General features: G+C 37.2%; 1 protein-coding gene and 1 pseudogene across 3 annotated transcripts in view; both read left to right on the top strand.

Moving 5' to 3' along the window:
* Positions 1-18,739, top strand: part of TCF12 (transcription factor 12) — a 241,240-nt gene that overhangs the window by 52,195 nt on the left and 170,306 nt on the right. The gene's annotated exons all lie outside the window — the stretch shown is intronic.
* Positions 7,032-7,580, top strand: LOC308434252 (large ribosomal subunit protein uL13-like; annotated as a pseudogene). The gene has a single exon. The product of its transcript is annotated as a large ribosomal subunit protein uL13-like (transcript).

The raw sequence follows: 18,739 nt of genomic DNA, 5'->3' as shown, positions 1-18,739 counted from the left end.
GGTGAATGGTAATGTTGACTGAACCTGTGTGCAAGGAACTATGTATTTAAATTCAAGTGGTTAACATGATTGCTCTATCTTCCCCTGTAAAGGTATTCCATAGTACATTTAAACTATATTGTCATAATAGCAGGGTTACCCACTTTAGAAATTTTATAAGTACAGAAAAATAACAGGAAAAATCGTGCATATCAAGAGTTATAACTGCTTATTTACATTTTCATGCTAATTTCTTGTCTTTTTTTTCTTTATGTGTGTTCATTACATTTAATTTGGGATCATACTGTGGTTAGAGTCTGACATTCAAAGTATTATAATCATATTTACATAATAGCTAGAATTTTTATGGTGCATGGTATTTGTGTTAGGGTTTTAAAAAGTTTGTCTGAAAGGTTCATATAGTATTTTATTTTTATTTTATTTTATTCAGACTAACAGACAACATTTTATATTTTCCTGTTTAAACTTTTTGTGTGTATTCATTACGTTTTATTTGGGATCATACTGTGGTTAGAGCTACCATTCAAAGTATTATAATCATATTTTATTATTGTATGTGTACTGGTGTTTGGCTTACATGTATGTCTGTGTATCACATCTGTGCAGTACTCATGGAGGCCAGAGGAAGGGATACTCTAGAACTGGAGTTACAGATGGTATGAGCCTCCATGTGGGTTCTGGAGATTGAACCCAGGTTCCCTGCAAGAGCCTCCCTACAGCTCCTAAACTTAATCATTTAAACATATGAAAGCACTCAGGTTGTACACTTGTGAAACAAAAGCAAAACCAGAGTCAAAAGAAAATATGCAGCTGGCTAGATTTGGCCTGTGTCTTATTGTCAGCTCCTGCTTTGGAAGATAATTTGCTTGTGGCTTATTTATATTTCAACGTGTGTGTTTGTTCGTGTGCCTGCTCATATGCCATAATCTTTAATGTTTCTTGACTTGATTTCCTTAAAGGCAGGGAGGTAGCCTGTATAGCCCATGACCCTGACTGTGACTTCAGCCTCCTTATTGCAGAATAAACCAGCTCCTCAGAGGGAGGACTGACCATGACTAGTAAGATAGGCTGCTCAAATTCCCTAGTAGAAGTACTTACTGTGCTTGGCAGTGAGCTTCAGTTAGCCTTTGTAGGAATTGGGAAATGTACAATGTAGAGTGGAGCCTTCCAGAGAATGTCCTGGCTGCATGCAAAAACTGCATTTTCCTTGACCTTGCTGCTGTATTTTCGAATTCATTTTTTTAACTTTAGAGATGAACTTAAACAATAAATTTATGTTAGCATAGAGAAATAAAGATTAAAAATGGAGAAACAATGAAGTAGCCAAAAATAACTGTTATGAAGCTCCTTTCTTGTCTAAGAGTAAAAATTATGTCTTGCAGTGTATTCATTGTGGAAAAACTGCTGTAGTTTTGGCTTTGCTATGGTTCTGTTTGTTTTGGATCATTGTTTATTCTTTTTTTGGGGTTTGTATAAATGCTCTGTTTCTTACTTTTAACTTAAATTTAAAGTAGTCCAGCTGACATTTAACAAAATGTGCATGGGGCAGTAATAGAGGGTAAAATAAGACTATATATGTTCTTACTTCTTGTCATTGTCTCTAATGATACATAGAAAGTTTAAAGTGTTAGACTTTGAGGGTGCAGGTTTATATATTGACTTACAGATTTGTAGTTATTGGACACATGTCAGCTTTATTCAGTTTGAGCTCTCTTTAGATGGACCTCCTTCATAGTATTGTCTTTGATAAGAACATTTACCTTTCATCCTACAATCAGCATTTACACACAGTAGACTCAAGATTTGAGAGGTAAATTCTAGATAGTCTTTCATAGTGTATGCTCTTTTTCATATTTAAAGTGCTTGCTTTAAAAAAAAATAAAGGTGTGGTAATGAGGTTTTAAATTTTTTAGTTAATGTATTTTGTTGCGGTAAAAATAAAAATGAATTTGTTGCTCTCAGCCACCACCATCGTGGTCTCACTCCATGGGAGCTGCTCCAGTGTGGGGCCAAGTGAAGTCACCTAAGGAAGATAGTTTCCAAGCCTGGTATCCACACATCTCCTTCCACAGGGCCTCACCTCCCACAGGCAACAGAGCTGGAACTGCTGGTTCTAGGTGTCTTTTAGCTATTGCTTTCAAACACTGTCCTCCACAGCCTAGTAAAAACATGACTCACAATCCACTCATCAAACAGATTTATATGTTAAATTCTCAATCCACAATACATCTAAACAATAAATTCACTGCCAATTAATAAAGATATAAACTGCCCACCTAAACAAGATAAAACCAATCTAATTCATCTTGATCTGAACTATCCTCCTCTGCTGCCCCCATTGTGAATCTCTGCTTTCTCCCCCCCTTCCACTTTTTCAACATTTTGTTTCCACCCACTCTCTACTGTCCAATATGTATCGCCTTGACATCAACCTACACATCATCCTTTCTATTTACTTAAAAAAAACCCTTTTACCTCAAATGTAAGCTGTGTACAACTATCACCATTTGAAAGTATTCTAAATGACTATGTTTTCTCAAAGTTAATTAGCTAGGGTAGGCTGGGTAGGCTGTAAAACTAAGTTAGTCTTCATTTCTGTCAGAAATCTGAGAATGGCCAAATATCTATAAAGCTGGCCAGGCCTTAAGAAAGAAGGCCACACTGATGATTGCTGTAGTCTCTGATGTCTGTCCTGGCTGAATCTGGATGAAAGTTCCTGAGATCAGGAATCCAAGCAGGCCAGTTCAGCATTCTGATGACAAGTTTCACCATAGCCACGCATTCTGCAATATATATATATATATATATATATATATATATATATATATATATATATATTATATATATATATATAAATATAAAATCTCAAAAGAATCATTTTAATGTCAAGATAAATTTTTGTGTGATCCTCTTGAATCTAGTTTTTCAGGCAGTCTCCCTCTATCCAATCTGATCCATAGAATTCTGAACCGCATCCATAGCATAAGTGCCCTTTTTAAAAACACAAAGCTTTTCTCCTAAAATAGTGTCCTTAAATCGACAACCAGAAAAGCTTGTATCTTGTATTGTCTCCCAGATAAATAATAGAACCACAAAACTCAACATCACACCCATTTTGAAATTTAAAACAATACAAAACAAATGAATAAACAAAAAAACTGTATGATTCTGTTCTTAGGCATCCAGTAATCTATCATGTTAAGAAATCAATTAAAAATAATCCTGTGGAACCCACATTAAGAGAATATGACCCTCTTGTGGTAATTTTACAATAACCATACACTGTTGCTAGCTGGCATCTGATGAGCCACATGGCCTTATCGGGGTAATTCATAAAACAAACTAACACCTTTCATCAATTTCAGTATCAATATGTAAGCAACATAAAACCAGGACTTTAGCTTAAAGTATACCAATCTGCCCAGCTCTCAGTCTGGAGCTTCAGACCTTCATTTATTAATAACTTGCTCTATAATCTACATCTGTTATGCACTCTGCCTGGTGCTATAGACTTCTATTTTTTAATAACCTTATTAACTTTCAAATATCACCATTCTCTACTTGGAGTCAGTGACTAATTTTCCCTATCTCAATTCTGAACTGCAGGCAAAAATCCCCACATGATTCGGGTGAACTTTGTATTCTTTTCTTCTAACTAGGAAAACAAACTTGACTTGAACATTAAGTCTTCATACCATCTTCAAAACAAACCAGCCTTTTAATTCATTTTTGACACAATTCTGTCAAAGAATCAAGCAGCTTTTAATCTCTTTACTCTCTGAGCTGCCAGTACTTATCATAGCAGAGGACAGGCCTGCAAGCCTAGGCCGCATCTGTGTTTCTTTTGTTTAAGGTTCCTGAAATTGAGACATCATGTGTCTTGGTGCTGGCCCCATTTTTTTCCTCTCTAACTCTTAGGCTGATAATCTTAACTTTCTAGTGAATTCTTGCTCCACATTGAGCGCCACTTGTTGTCAGTAAAATAAAAAAAACAATAACCTTTTATCCTGCACTAGTGCCAGCAAGCGTAGGCCCACAGGGCACTGCAGGATATCTTTATCTTAGGGGCTCCATGCTGCCTGTAAGTACTCACAGGCTTGGTCCACTCAACCGCCCCAGCATGTTGTTTTCTCTCATGTTGTTGTCAAGCCTTGCCCACACACATCCCAACACTTTGTGGCAGGCTTTGTGTGTCCTGCCACTTCCAACTCAATTAAGTCACTACATCAAAGAACACAGCAAAATACTCTTGGTCAAAAGTTTTTAAATAAGGTTTTCTGTTGTTAATTTGCTCTGTCTTTTGCCCTAGTATAATCTTTCCCTTGGAATTTAGATTATACTTAGAGTTTCTTGGTGCTATCCCTGGGATATGGTTCTGAAATGCTGTTGAACTTTAAAAATTTCTTCAGCAGTTTTACCAGAATATATAAATTAAATGTCATTATAAATTCTCCAGGTTATTGGCCTAGTCTGAAAAGGTGTACTTCTCTCTTCCAGGTTTTATTTGGGCATTGGTCTTTTTGAGGTGAATATTGCCAGCCGAACAGTTTCCTACTCATAGAAAAGGGTTTGCTCTGATTTGTTGCTCCATCCTTTCCTGATTCCCTGACCTTCTTTCTTTTTGCTTTAGTATCCCATGGTTGACAGGAAAAAGTTGTTTACCAGGCATAGGCATAGGAAGACTGAAAAGTGGACATGCACAGAGGGTTAAATTAGTGGCTGTATCTTCGGTGCAGCTGTACTAACGGAAATGTCTTCACACTCCGTTTGGATTTTTAATTTGGTTAGGTATTTTTTTCTGGGGGGGGGCACTAATGCAAGGATATGTATAGAATGGAAAACATTTTTTTTTTCAAAACATAATTTTTGTATGTATAGGCTTGTGTGCTTGAGTGTTTGCATGTATACCATATGTGTGTTGGGGCCCTTCAAGGTCAGAAGATGGCATTGGACCCCCTGGAATTCAAGTTAACAGACAGTGGTGAGGTATTATGTAAGTGCTGGGAACTAAACCCTGGACCTCTGCGAGTGCAATAAGTGCTCGTAGCTGCTGAGCCATATTTCCAGCTCCAGGTAAAACATGTTTCACCGTGAATATAGAGACATGTGCCTCCTGCTTAAATGATGATGATCTAGAGGTTTTAAACATATTTAATGTTAATATTCTTATTGGCAAAACATTTACCAGTTTATAAAGAAAAACTTGCTACTAATTTTGGGTATCTTAATTCTTCTGTCAGAACTACCAAGTAAAATCTCATATAAACACATAAGTATACTATAGTATCTTTTTTATTTAGGGAGAAACAATTATTTTTTAATTCATTGTATAGTAATTAACTGTTTTAACAATCAGTATAGGAAAAGTGATTATAATGTTAATGAATTTTAAAGTTTGTTATAGTGACAAACATTGTAGGACTTACTAGATTTTCTTAGAATCATCTTAACTAAAAAAATTTATTTCAGGGGCCAGGAAGATGGCTCAATGATTTAGAGCACTGGCTGCTCTTTCAGAGGACCAGAGTTCAGTTTCCAGCACCCACACAGCGGCTCATAACTCTCTGTAACTCAAATTCCAAGGGATCCAGCACCCTCACACAGATAAACATACAGAAAAAACCCAATGTATATGAAATAAGTCATTAAATAATTCATTAAAAAACAACACTTTAATTATACATTAATTAACTAATTAATTTTGAGTGCATGTGTGTTGGGGTCTGCTAAGGTCTATGTGTGGAGATGAGAGAACAGCTGAGGGAGTCACTTCTGTTTTCACCATGTGGGTGCCAGAGATCAAACTAAAGTTGGCAGACTAAGTAGCAAGTGCCATTACCTGTTAAACAATTTTGTTATTCTGAAATTATCTTAATTTTTAAACTTGTTCCCAAATTATTCTCTTACATATTTTGTTTCCATTTTCTTCCCTGTTTCTTCCTTTTCTTCCTCTTCTTCATTAAGTTTTATATTAGGAATGGGTCTCAGGGCCTAGCACCTTTTTAACAATGCACTGAATCCTTAAGTCTTCTGCTTTTGACTTTGTGTTTGTTAAATTGTAAATGTTTCATTTCCAAAGTCAGAGTTTGAAATAGATCTAGAAACAATTTTCTTTAAACAGATCATCTCATTAATGGTCAAAACAGAAAATTTTAGGTCTATTTATTTCTATCTTTGAATATTTTGCCTGCATCTCTGTATATGCAGTATGTGCATGCTTGGTGCCTGGAGAGTTGAGAAGATGGCATTGAACTTCCTGGACTTGGAAGTTAAATGTTTGTTAGACAGACACCATGTGCCTGCTGGGAACCAGAATCTATTTCTTTGCAAGAACAACTAGTGTTCCTAACTGCTGACACTCCAGCCCCAATCCTTATGATTTTAATTTGAGTCTACTAGTTATAATTATTGGCATTTTACTGAATGGTAACTCTTAGTTGTCTGTAAAAGGACCATCAAAATAAATACCCACTGATGTTCTATCCTGGTGTTGCTGTAATTTCTACAAAGACTGGAGTATGAAAAGAGAGACATTCTGTAGTACCTTATAGAGTGTTGAGGACTTTGGAGTAACAACCTGTAGTCATACAACCTTAACCTTCTTAAGCAAAATATGATCTAATTTTTGTTGATAGTATGATTGATCCCTGTCTTTCTGTTAGTTACATTTGAACATTGGCTCTTTGTGAAACTGGAGACTTATTTCTTAATGGTAGGTTACTTACATCTATTAGTAAGATTATTTGAAGAGTCTTTATGACAATGAGAATTCAGTAACTACAAAGAAGTTAGCTCCTTCTAAGTAGTTATTAGATACACATACTTCTTTTGTGGCTCACTGAAAACATCTGTAAAACTAGGACAAAATGGATGAAACAGCTATTTGAGGATTCTACAGAATAAATACCAGGTGGATTGAGAAGGAAGACTAGAATTCAAAGTACCATCAGACTGGCTTATTCTTCCCAGTGTCCCTGGACGTGGATTTAAGCGCTATTTGAAACCTAGACAGGCCCAGGCAGCTGCCGAAGATGGCGGAGGGGCAGGTTCTAATACTGGATGGCCGAGGCCATCCTCTGGACCACCTGGTAGCCATTGTGGCCAAGCAGGTACTGCTGGGCCAGAAGGTGGTGGTTGTATGCTGTGAGGGCATCAACATTTCTGGAAATTTCTACAGAAACAAGTTAAAGTACCAGAAAGCAGATGAACACCAACCACTCCCAGGCCCCACCACTTCCCAGCTCTGAGCTGCATATTTTGGCACACTGTGCCCAAAAGACCAAGAGAGGCCAGGCTGCCCTTGAATACCTCAGTGTTAGATGGTGGTCCCTGCCACCCTCAAGGTTGTACATCTGAAGTCTACCAGAAGGTTTACTTACCTGGGTCATCTGGCTCATGAGGTCAGGTGGAAATACCAGGCAGTGACTGCCACTCTGCAGGAGAAATGGAAGGAAAAGGCCAAGATCCACTATCGGAAGAAGAAACAGCCCCTGAAGCTATGGAAACAGGCAGAAAAGAATGTGGAGAAGAAAATCTTCAGGTTCACAGAGGACCTCAAGACCAATGGACTACTGGTGTGACTTCAATAAAGATTGTTTGTGCACCCCCCAAAAGAAACAGACAGAAAGCATCCAAAGAAATCTGCTAGGTTTCTAAATCTAAAAGCCATACAGATAACTCCTATTTTCAGAGCACTGACTTTGCTCCACTTTTCTCTCATGTATTGTTATCAGAAGCTACAGTGGCAACCTGCAGCCAGAAATATGGGGAACAGAGCAAAGCTTTCCTCTGCAGCTGACAATCATTTCCCTCCTTACTTTCCCCCTTTTCTACTTGATCAAGGCACTGTGTCATATGTAGCCAATTAGAGAATGGAAGCACTAGCTTCTAGTTGGAGAAGCGAGTAGAGACTTTCAGAGATTAGGCACTACTGAGGGCACATGTAGGGAGAAACTTAGAAAAGCAGTGCTGTCACCTTACTGAATTTCATCATGATGCAGACAGCAAACAGACTTTATAGTGGCTGTTATACATGGTTCTGACAAACATGTGGATGTTTTGGAAATAAGTGGAAAGGTCTGAGTAGAGAAATAGGTAAGGGAAGGTATGGGGACATTAGAAATGAAAGTACTAAAAGTATTCACTAGCAGAATGTGACAAACTTTAAGTCAGAAAATTTTCATCTGGACAGTAGAGAATGCACATTAAAATTGAATAGAGCTTTAAGGAATCATGGGACTATAAAACATTGGATATTTTGAAAATGATTGCACAGTGAGAAAGTACTTGGAGAACTGGGTAGCTTACAACCTCACAAATTTAGAAAAAAACATAAAGATACAAATTTAGCGAATCCAAAGTAGAACAACTCTGAAGACATCTATGCCATGTCTTCATATATCTGGAAATAACACAGAAGGAAAACCAGGACGTTGGAAACAGGCAGAGAAAACTGATACCTTCTTTCCCTAATTACCTTGACTTTCATGTCAGAAATCATGGAATGGCCACAAGATTAAATAACAATGACAATAAGATCAACAAACTTTTCCACTTCTCAAACCCTGGCCTTATTTCTTCCTGATTGGGAGTTAATAGTCATTTGCATGTAGTCATTCCAGAGTGTGTTATTTCTCAGTAATAACCTGGATAATAATCAGAACAAAAGGTTCATGAAGTAACAGACCAACTTTAAAAAAAAACCTCTTTTGTTTCATTTGTTCCCCTCCCTTTTTCCTGCACTTTTTCTTCCTCCTCCTTTCCTCTTGTTTATTTGATATCTGCAGTGTTCCTTGTTACTCATTCCAGGTGTCAATCTGTGTCATTCCTTAACTTTTGAAGTCTACTGGAACCAGGTTCCAATTTGTGTACCTCCTACACAAAATACCTGTTGACAGCTCCAGATGTCTTGCCCTTCCCCATTCTTATAGCTGCTGTTCAATCTCCCTGACGTGGCTGTGTGTGTGGAAAAACAGGACAGGTTGGGCTTTCTTGTCTTAGACAATTACTTTAAAAAATAAGGATGCATTTCTTGATCTTAACTGATGGTCAAAGGCATTTGTTCTAGAAGGCTGTGTTTAAAACATCCTTCCTGAGCCCTGCCCTTCTTCTGTTCTTCATGTGCCATACAGGGATTATTAACAGCACCTTTACAATGTGCTTGGCACTGACTTCCAGATGGCCAGATATTACCTTGATTCTTTAGCAGAAGCACAGTGACTTGGACTGGAAGGGTGCTCATGAAGACACCTCTACAAATTTAAAGAACCACCGGGTTGTTTTCAGATGATTGCAGAGCAGGATAACTTGCATGGAACTTTGTCAAGGATTGACTGGTTCATTACTTGTGCTCTAGATTGTTGTCTCTAGAATAGACTAATGCAATTAGGATGAGTATGATGAACTTTATTCCTTACCTTAGCTGACATGATTGATTGCACTACTTGGTTCTTAGAGGTGTTCTGATTCATCAATTTGCTGGAATTCCCTTAGACTTATTTGTGGACTAGGCATATAATAAAGTGGATTTTGTGTAATTATTAAAAAATTTTGCAATACCTGGATTATTTTGTTTCACATGGAACATGATCATGAAAACATAAGAAAAAAACCACATAGGTTTCTAAAGTAGACTGTAATGGTTAAGATTGGTTCTGCTGATGTGGTTTAGGACCCTGGGTGACTTTGGTGAGATTTGTACTGTAGAATGCTAGGCTTTATGGCAAAGTAAATAAGCGTAACTCTCTGTTTTATTAGTCACACTAATCAGCATAGTTTCAACTCTGTCCTGAGAACCCTGTATATTCAGATATTTTTAGCACTGGGGGGGGGGTTTGTAAAGCTGATATATGGCTGATGTTTTAAGCTATCAGACTTTTTGCCTCCATCTGAGAGAGAGTAGCCAGCCTATTTTGTTAGATTATAATTGAGGGCTTCTCAGATTTCTCCTACTTTTTGGTACTGAGATTATAAGTGCTCTCTTGTAGGCATTCCCTGTCCCCGTATTTTAAAAAAAATGTTTCGGAACATGAATAGCAGTTTCAAATATAAGACAGGTGGTGTTGGCACACATGTTTCATGCTGGCACACGGGCAGACAGGTAGATTTCTGTGTTTGAGGTAGTTAGCAGAGCCAGGTTCAGTCACCGTGTCTGCTGACAAAACTGTTTTAGATTTAGGTGCCTATCAAGTTAGGAATTGGGTTTTGAAGCCCATTTAAGAAGGAAAAGGGCTGTTTCAGTGCTGATAGCCATTGATGACCAGAAGGCAGCTTTTGAGCAGGAACATTGATGGTGCTTCAGGACTCTTTTGCCCACTGCCTCTAGAGTGATGGAATTTTGCTCACATACTCTTGAAACATAAATGTGCCCAGTGTATTTTGTACAACAAATGGGTTTTCAATTACTTCATTTAGACAAAGAATTTTTTTTATTACAAAGTTCTACAACATTAAAAAAAAACTCAATCGTATTAAGTATTTTTTTAACATCATACAAAAGGCTATATATATTGTTCTAGAAAAATCTAGAAACCTGTTTGCATATATTTAAATGAGTACGTTAGCCTGTGTTTGGGAGATGGGAACTTGCTGGGAGAAACTGAGGCAGATGTGTTGAGTTCACCTTTTTCTTCTAGAAGACGTCAGTGCATTTCAAATGTATAGTTCAGTTTGGCATTGTTGGTTTGAATACCTTTTTAAAAGGATACTTTATTTTTTTCCCGTGGAGAATATTCTGAAATAGTAAGGTTCTCCCCCCTCTTTTTAATTTGTTGCCAAATTTCTAAGTATAGTTTAATTTCTTCAGATGTTCAGGCTGTTTGCAAAAGACAACAATATGAAGAACCATTATGTCCCCCACCTTGAAAGCTATTGCAAGCAGCTACCTGTATAACATCACACTGAAAATTTGTTAAATTAAATACACACATTGTTTATGTGTTTTTTTTTTTTTTCTACTCGAGCAATTAGGTAAGCATGTTATTCCAGGTGGAAGACTTGGAAACTATGTGGGTGGAACAATGGTAAGCTTCTGTCAGTAGGGAAGACTTCATGGAAGATGAGCAAGTAGGTAAATAGCTAGGGTGGTATAGTTTAATCTTTGTAAATAGACCAAGGGCAGGAAGTAAGCGGAGGGGCAAAACAGTACCTGTAGTTTGTAGAGTCGGTGTATGTTAATTACATGTTTATATACCTTTTTCAATGTCAACGAGTTAAAAAACATTTTGAGTGGGGAATTTATCTTTGCAGTGTCATAAAAAAAACAGTATACTAAAACCTAAGTTAGAAGAAAAGTTATAATTTCAAATATGGAAGGCATAATAAATTTTGTTTGCTGTTGGGGGTATAATGGGTGACAAGAAGGTTTAGAAGCAGGAAGGACGTTGATAGTACTGGCCTTGAGGGCCAGGTTGAAGTAAATTTTTATGTCGAAACAGGAAGACTTAAGGTAAGCTGCTGAGGTGCGGCAGGGGATAAATGAGACTGGAAGTAGGACCCCAGCAGTGGCTTAGACTACATGATAGGAGAGTGGTTTTTGAGGGCTGGGGTAATAGGAACAGACAAAACTTGTGTGTGGGCACTACAATCATTGATCCCTGCCAGTCATTGTACTGTGAGCAGGGAATGTGCCAAACATATATAACTTTGTCACAGAACTCTTAACTGGTAGGCAGAATTCACCCATTGGGGTTAGATAGCATGTCATCCTCTACTCTGAAGAACACTTTTATCTCAGTCAAGAACAAAAAGTGATGAGTTTCATTAGAAAGTTTGTCTAGAAAGGCCTAAATGACCCATCACCGAATCCCTGTAGACATCCACCCACCTGGTGTTAGTAGAGATCTACAAACTAGAAAGGGTATTAACTAATAAGATTTCTGCCAACTTTTTCCCACCAGATTTTCTGTGTCTTTGTATTAACCACTTTTTTCATTGCTGTAATCAAATACCTAATGAAATACTTTAAAGGAGGAGAGGTTTATTTTGGCTGACGGTTTGAGAAAGTATGCTTCACCTTTGTGGGGAAGATTAGATAACAGTAGTGAGTCTGTGGTCATCTTGCCATCCATAGTTTGGAAGCAGAAGATGGGTAGGATGTGAGGCTGACCTGAGAAGCCTCAAGCCCTGTCTCTATTGACTCACTTCCTTGAGCTAAGTTCTACTTCAAGGCCTGCCCTCTGCAGGAATGAAGTGTTCATTTACCTGAGCCTTGTGGGTAATGTACATTATATACAACAGCATTTTCTTAATTGATAAAGTTATAGGAGTAGCCATTTGGATACAGTTTAGTGATACAAAAAGTCAATACAGAAAATATGTGTTCAACTTTGCATAAGTTTGCTGAATTTCAAGTCTTTCAGAATTCATCCAGTATTTCATTCTAATAGTTTCATTGTATGTTTCCATCTCCCTGTAGGTAATTAATGAAGCATTGTTTTCGTCTCAGTGTGTGTGTAGTTGTTATTTATTTGATAAATATGCACTTGAAGCTTATTCGTTCAGTGTTTTGATATTTCAGAGATGTATGCATGTCTGATTAGGACCATGACTATCCTTTCCAAAAGCTTTCTTATACCCTTTCCAGTCAGTGTTCCTTAACAAGCTTCTCTTGAAGCCACTCATTTGATTTCTGTCATCGGAAATTAGTTTAGTCTGTCCTAGAAGTGATTTCATGGTAATGGAGTTGTATAGTGCACTCTCTTTTCTGGCTTCTTTGGTGGAATGATCTTAGAGAGTCAGCCAGCTTTTTGCATATATCTGAAATATTTGACTTTTAGTCCTAAATCACAGTTTTCTGTATACTTGTGTTTACTCATTTATTTCTTGATATAACCTTGTATTTCTTACATTTGTTTCTATTTATGATTAAGCTAGTGTACAAATTATATCAACTTTTTTTTTTTGTTTTTTGTTTATTGGCTTTTTGAGACAGGGTTTTCCTGTGCATCCCTGGCTGTCCTGGAACTCACAGAGTTCTATCTTCCTCCTATGTCTGCTTGCCAAGTGCTGGGATTAAAGGTGTGTGCCACCACTGCCCAGCTCTATAAGTGTTTTCTAATATTTTGAAATTTATTTTTCTTGGGTGAATACCTAGGGCTAAAATTGTTGGTTTACACTATAAGCATCTGGATAATATTGTACATACAGAATAAATCTGCCATTATCTCTTTATTCTGAACAAGGTGTGCTGCTGTTTTCATTAGAAAACGACAGTTAAGCCTAATGTTACGGAAAAGAGACAAGTAGGGTTTATCTGTAAAAGTATAAATTTTTGTTATTTAAAAATATTTTTTATCTTTGTTAAGAGACTTAATTTGAAGAAGAGAAAAGATTGTGGAGATCTTTATTTTTCTTTAGTCCTTGTTCAGATGTATTAGTAGACATGGGAGTAAGTTTTCTATCACCTGCAAGCATGTCATGTGGCAGACATGTAGCTTGGCTCTTTTTGGCAACCTTCCTTACTTCCTCCCCAACCCTCCAATGAAGTAAGTTGTTTTCCAAATGCTGTGGGTTTTGCAGTGAGGTACCTTGCCAAAATTTTAAATGTCAGGTGACTTTATTCTCTTAGCTTTCTATGCTCACACAGAACCAGCACTTGACAGACTCTGAAACTTTCAGTGCCATGTTGTCACAAAGACCTAAAATTTTTTTGTGCTTGTTTACTTGTTGTTTTTACTAGTATGGTTTCTAAGCAGGAATTGATGGCTGTTTTCTATATCTAGTGCACTAAGTTTGATGCTATTCACCTCTGTAAGTGATGATTTGATTAAGAATTAATTACCACCTAGTGTGTAAATAGAGTTTTGGGTATTTCTCAATGTTTGTAAATGAGCGAATGAATAAACACGTATGAACAAGCTTATAGAAAAGTTCATGGAATAAGTTCTGCACTTTTTACATTCACAAGCAACTAATTATTTAAACCCAAGAACATTCGAAATAGTGTGTGTTCTTATGTAGGTTGAGCAGTCCAAGGCTTTGAGCAGACACAGCTTTATAGGCATAGTTGCAAGCAGCCTCTCCACACAAGTCAAGACTACAGAGAACAAAGATATCTTTTTAATAGCTCAGTACCTGTGGAGAACTAGAAATGATTTGTAGTTGTTCACCCACATTGCCATAGGTATATGATATCTATGAAAGAAAACCATTATCTAGAAATAGCTCGAGGACCATTTTAACAGCAAGTGCGAACAAAGGGTCTCCCCACCCTCTTCTGGAAGAGAAGAACCTAATGCTGAGATAATACAACAGGTTTATCCCTAGAATGGAACCTTTATATTTATAACTAAATACTCTACAGCAGCTTTCATTTAGTTGGGGAATTTATGAAGTTTCATGCTGTGGAGCAGGTTCCCCCTCTGTAAGATCTAGTGTTCCTTTTAATGTTACTCTCATTCTGTAAGACTAAAGAGAATCTCACAGACCCTATGCCCACTTTGTCCAAAATGAACCAATAAAATTTAAGGTATGCCCTCCCTTCCAGATCTATCACTTTGTTACTTTAAGAAAATCCTACATCTTGCTATCCCTCATTTTGCCTGAGGCTGTTGTTTCTGCTGCCCAGATAGGATTGGGTTGATTCTTCTGATACTTCCTCTAGTCAAGATCAAACTGTGTTCCCTTTCCTTCATTTTAAAGTCCAGGTATCATTTCAAGTGATTTCCCCTATGAAGTATGACTTTTCATCGCACAAAGAAGCCCTCATTGTTTCAACAAGCCTGTCTTGTTTTGGAACAAAACTAGTAATTCTGACTCTGATTCTGTTTGTACACTTAACTTTAGTGTGGCCATCTTTTTTGAAAACTGTAATAAGAGCTATAGGAGGGACAAAGTTTCTTTGACAATTGTCTTAGGATTTTCATTGTTGTGAAGAGACATTATAACCAAGAACTCTTTTAAGGGACATTTAATTGGAGCTGGCTTAGAGGATTAGAGGTTTAGACCATTATCATCATGGCATGAAAATATTATTTAAGTTCTGAGAAACCATAGCACGTGCACTGTCTGTCTGTCTGTCTGTCTGTCTGTCTGTCTTTCTCTGCAGACACAGTGCTGGAGAAGGAGCTATGAGTTCCATATCTTGTTCCAATGGCAAACAGGTGAAGACTAGCTTCTAGTCAGGACGATGGTCTTAAAGCCCATGCCCACAGTGACACACTTCTTCCAACAAGGCCACACACCTACTCCAACAACACATCCAAATAGTGCCACTCCCTGGGCTAGGCATATTCAAACTGTCACAACCATCTTTAAGTAATGTTAGTACCCTCAGCATTTTTTCCTCTTTCCTAGTTTCAGCATGTCATTCCAGGACCCAGAAGCTATTATTTGATATAACGAAGACTTCTATGTTGATTGTCAAGTAGAAGTCATCACTAGCTTTGAAGCCAGTTAATTTTTATCCTTTGCTGGTATTTCATCACTGTAAACTCTAGAAAACAGGATTAAGCCTTGTGTGGTGGCACATGTGTTTAATACCAGCACATGGAAGACAGAGGCAGGTAGATCTCTATGAGTTCCAGGTCAGCCTCCTCTACATAAAGTGAGTTCAAAGACAGCCTGGTCTACACAGTGAGACCCTGTCTCACCCTTTCTCCTCCTCTGTCCGCTGACAATGAGAGGGGGCTTCTGTAGAGTGTTACCTACCTCTCCAGGCATGTCCAGACACAGTAGTTCTAGTCTGCCGTCTGTGTATACTAGGCCACAGCAGCAGTTGTGGCCAGTGTACCTTAAAATTCAGACACTACCACTGGCTCTCTACTGCTGCTCTCCTCACTTCAGCTGCCACCACTGAGGGTCTGTCTTTGATCGAATGAATTTTTAAAGAAACAAATTAGCAAAGAATTCTGTTATATTAATTTGTGGTTCAGTCTAGATTTTGTTTCTAACATAGGCTATGTGTGTGATTGCAGAATCTTGATATTACGCAACATAGCCTTTCATTCTTTAACCTAATGTTGTTTGGTTTACCAATGATTAAACTGATTTTTAAAAATTCCGTTAGTTTTCACCAGTGGATTCTGAATCAAAGAAAGCTTCTGGCAAGTGTATAACCTGACAGAAATGTCAGGAAACAGATGGAAAGGAGTTCCACAAGAATTGGCTGAAAAATAGAGTTTGACTCTCTGAAACATAGTGCTAGTCTCATTTCTTTTCTGTGAAAGTAATCTGAAAAAGAGCACAAGTTCCAAATGAAAAAACATCTGCTTTTAGATTGTTACTTGATACAGATAAATACCTTTCAAATAAGGTAACTGTGAACACATCTGTCTGTCTGTCTGTCTGTCTGTCTGTCTGTCTGTCTGTCTATCTATCTATCTATCTATCTATCTATCTATCTATCTATCTATCTATATCTGTCTGTCTGTCTATCGAGTGCTATGGTGTCTCAGAACTTGAATAATATCTTATGAGTATATATAAATATAAGATAGTTCAAAGCTAATATAAATAGTTGTTTGGAATTTTTCTAATGATACTGCTGCATGGGTTAGGGTGAAAAAAATGAAATTAAAGTAAATAACCTACAGTATGAGGATTAGTTTTTTCTGGATTCCATAATTTGTACTCTAACATTTCTTGCAGTCATAGTATTTGCTATGTGCAGTGGGCTTTTTATACCTTTCAACATGTCACTAAAGGGTGCTGAAGATCCAATTCATAAATTCTGTTTTTATTATTTGCATGATCATCTATGCAAACCCATAATGCCCCTGGGATATTAGCATAGTAAGCTTTCAGAAGAACATGAGGTTTGAGACGATAGGACTTCCTCATTGACATCATGCATTTCTGTATTAGATAAAACTAACAGTGCTCTGTTAAAAAAAGTAACAGATACAATATATAGGGAAATAGAAAAGTACATTAGAGACTAAAAGAACAATGGTATTTTTGTAGCCAGACAAATTAGATGGCCTGCTAGTTTTCTTTGATTTCTAGTTACTCGGCTGTTTACCTTAAGGTTGGGTGGTATTCTGGTGAATCTGTTGTGTCAATACCGTTTACTGAGTGAATACAGCTCAATTGCTACTTGTTTTTTATGTCATCTTCAGGCAGAAAAGTCAGATGTTAGTTTGTCTCAGTGTTTTTTCCTCTTTGATCACCTTAGTATAGTTCACAGTCTTTCACCACATTGAGAATTAATTGTTGTAGTGAAAGCTAAAGTGTTGCTTCATGCTAATATTTTAATGTATATATGCTGCATTTCTACTAAAGAACCAAGTTAAGCAAAGATCTAAAGCTACTATCAAACATAAAAACAACAATGGCACACAGGGGGAAAAAAAAAAAAAACGGAATGTAGGGTCCAAAGCCAAAATTGCTACTTAACATGTGTCACATGTAAGTGGGCTTATTTTGGCAGCTTGTGGAGTTAAAAATACAAAAAAAAAAAAAAAAAAAATCACTTGTACAAAAGCAAAAGTAATTGAAGTGTGAGTGTGTGGGGTTGGGAAGAGGAACCAATCTTTGGCAATTTGTAGTAGCTGTTTCATTTATATAATGGATGCTGCCGTTTGCTTTGGTTCATTTGTTGTTTACTTAACTGAATTACTAGTGTGTGTCTTTCATTATATTCATGGAAATTATTTTGGGTGACAGAAGACCCAAACTTTAATTCAAAACCCATCAGACACATTTTCCCTGAGCCTTGAATTTGGGTTGGTCTTATGGTATGTTTACAGCTTGTTTCATATTGTGGTGTAATCATCATTTCTCAGCCCTTTTCTATATGGCCAGTTACATGGTATAATTACAGTATAGCTTTTGTTTTATCTTAAGGGAAAGAATAAAAGAAATTGACTCCATACATAGCTATGAGTCTAGTATATTTGAGTTTAGTATATTTGTAGATCATCTGGTGGCTATAGGTGAAGAAAATAAAGATAGATCTTTTGGAAGATATGGGAATGTAAAATAAAAGCACTGTACAAAATAAAAATGTCCCTTGATAAATGTCACGGGTATCTGTGTGTGGATGGATGTGTATTCAAAACAGACATTCTCATCCTCCACCAGATGATACTGTGTTCTTCTGAGTATTCTTATGTATGAATTCCTAACTATACTTATGAATTCCTAACTTTTTATTGTGAAAAAAATCCACCCAACACAAGATCTATGTGTTTAACAAATTCTGTGTGCAGTATAGTATTGTTGGGTACAATTGTACAGCAGATCTTCAGAACCATGTCATCTTGAACAGTTGATTGTGGTAGTCACTGGACAGTAGTGGCTCCCAACACACCTTCTTCCCAGCGCTGACAACTTCTATTTTACTTGCTGCTTCTGTGAGTTTTGCTATGTCCAAAATAAGGATTCTTTCAGGACTTGTCATCTGTAACTGCCTTGTTTTATTTACTAAAGTGACCTCTTGGTCTCCCAATGTTGCAAGAGACAGAATTCCTGTTTTTCTAACCTGAATAATACTCCATTTTGCTATTTACATCACACTTTCCATATCCAATCATCTTTCAGATAGTTAGATTGATTCCACATCTTGGCTCTTGCGTTAATGCTACAGTGGATGTGGAAGTGTGGTTTTATCACTTTGATATTATGAGATCATTCATTTTGGGCAGCTGTCTAGACAGATTTGTTAGAGCATATGGTTGTTCTATATTTGGTTTTAGTGTGTGTGTGGGGGTGTATGCATATAGTGGTCATGTAGGTGTGGATATACTTACCTGTATGTATTCCTGTAGACTAGAGGAAAATGTTTGCTGTCCTGTTTTAG

This window comes from Micromys minutus, assembly GCF_963924665.1.
Source record: "Micromys minutus genome assembly, chromosome: 21".
Taxonomy (NCBI): domain Eukaryota; kingdom Metazoa; phylum Chordata; class Mammalia; order Rodentia; family Muridae; genus Micromys; species Micromys minutus.
Note: the sequence above shows the minus strand (reverse complement) of the source record. Positions and strands in the feature narration are given on the sequence as shown.